This window comes from Blennius ocellaris, assembly GCF_963422515.1.
Source record: "Blennius ocellaris genome assembly, chromosome: 15".
Lineage (NCBI taxonomy): Eukaryota > Metazoa > Chordata > Actinopteri > Blenniiformes > Blenniidae > Blennius > Blennius ocellaris.
In genome coordinates this window covers 11,425,995-11,428,394 of record NC_137664.1, presented here as the reverse complement: position 1 = coordinate 11,428,394, position 2,400 = coordinate 11,425,995, and positions in this window count along the sequence as shown.

The following is a 2,400-nucleotide window of genomic DNA, read 5'->3' as shown; positions in this document are numbered from 1 at the left end:
TTGTTGAAGAAGGTAGTGAGATTTAAATGGGTGTTTTGATACCTTTTACTGCGTTTTTTTATTTCCGTTGTTCTTGTTTTTCAGACACGTGTATCTTCAAGAGTTGACGGGAAAAAAATGCAGCATTAACTCCCCTTAAAAAAATACAACAATGTAAAGTATCATAGATGAGAACAAAAATCTCCTTTTCATGTATCTCTATGTGGTTAGTCAATGTAAATGCGTTCAGAAAGTTATGCATGTTTTTGTGGCAACCCTCCAGATATCCAGGAGAAGTTCATACATCCTTTTGATGTTGTGTTTATATTTGCAATTATTCATTGTGTGCATCCCGTGTAATACAACTCTAAGCTTGTCGTGGGTGTCCAGTAAGGATGAGAAGGGACTGTGTGTGTGTGTGTGTGTGTGTGTGTGTGTGTGTGTGTGTGTGTGTGTGTGTGTGTGTGTGTGTGTGTGTGTGTGTGTGTGTGTGTGTGTGTGTGTGTGTGTGTCCTATATGTTACATTTGCCTAAACTGCCGCTCTCTCTTTTTCCTGCTTCATTTTGACAAATTTGCGTTTCCAGGAAGTCTCTGAGGTCAGCACAGCATCTGTTGCTACTTATGTCCAAGATGCAGTTATGAGCACACACACACACACACACACACACACACACACACACACACACACACACACACACACACACACACACACACACACACACACACACACACACACACTGGTCGGTATAAGTTACTAAAGAACTGAGAACCAAACATGAAGGTGTATTTCAAATACCCAAAGTGATTTTCCACATTTTAAATGTGTTAGGGGGAAAAAAATATATAGCATTATGTTTTTCGTATTTACAATATCCACTGTGGTTTTAGCCAACTGCATAAGCACTGAAAAAAAATCTACTGTATATTAAAAAAAAATTATTTTCTCTTCCCGCTCAGATCAAACTTTGGACTGTCTAATCTTCCTCTTTGCATGAGTGCATGACCAGTCTGTATGTGTTTTCACTTTATATATTAAATTACTGACATGCAGACAGTAGTGCATTTTCAAGAGTTCACCAAAAGCAAACAGAGTTTCTCTGGCTACATTGGTCTGACCAGAACTGCCCACTGCATCAGCTCTTCACCTTCAAGTGTTTAACTCTGTCAGTTCTTATTCCCTCTCAGACATGTCTCCTTGCCCCAAACCACATTCATGACCAAACAAGGCCTGATCCCATCAAAGTGATGCTTCAGCACTGAAAACAATCCAGTATTTCAGCTGTACCACAGCGGTGGAAGCAGCGAAGAGGTAAAAAGTACATTTTGCTCTGATGATTTTCTGGATCACGACTGAGAAGACACTGAGTAGTGAGATGCGAGGAGTCAGAGAAAAGCCAGACATCTGGGAGAAGGACGAGGGTTTCTGTCCTTGGTTTGGTTTGAAGCCACAGGAACTGCGCTTCACGGCCAAGTCTCTGAGCAGAACCGATGTAAATACAACCCAGAACTGTGGCGCTCTGTCTCCACTTAAACCTCATATTTGTTTTCACATTCAAGCCATGATGAGAAGTAATGGTTGAAATATATCTTCTGAAAATCATTATGTACATTGATAATTCAACCATGGATGGATGGATGGAGGATGGATGGATGGATGGAGGATGGATGGATGGATGGATGTTCACTCTGTGGTGGATTGATAAAAACCTGTATTAGAAAAAAGCGGGATGAATGAATTCAATCAAAAAGTTCAACATGTAATCCATCACCTGTCGATAACCAAGCACTGCAAACCAATACAGTTCAAGTTGAAGATTATATTAAATATACTGCAGCTGAAAACACTTTTAGAATTGCTTTCCTGATTTGTTTGTGGCATATATTAGCCATATGCTAACTCTCTGAAGTTTCATACGGGATTAATAAAGTATTTTCTATTCTGTTTTAAACAACAATTATGTGATAGCGTTGCCACATGCACCTCGGTCAATGATTGAGTTGTATTGGTTTCCACTGCTCGTTGGATCAGTTCTGTTCAGCCATGAGCAGCACAATGGCTAGTGAGAGTTAGAGTGGGCACTGGGTACATCAAGCAAGGGACAATTGATTACGAGTTTACCATTCATATTCACCTGGAGTATGTATACTGTCCTAAATTGTAAATCGATTTCCTTTTTGCTGCCTTTGGAGAGTCAAAGCACTTTAAGTAATCAGTCACATTCAGCTTGCGGTGTGATGTCTCACCGACACAGACTTTTTTTTTTTACACAGCTTTAATATCTTCCTGCTCAAACAGACCCACTTGACCCATTTATTCATCCATTTTCTCTACTGCCTTAATCCACGTAGGGTCCTCGGGTCACTGGAGCTGATCCCAGCTGTGTGTTTGTAGCATGTAGGGTTAAACTGGTGTACCCAGA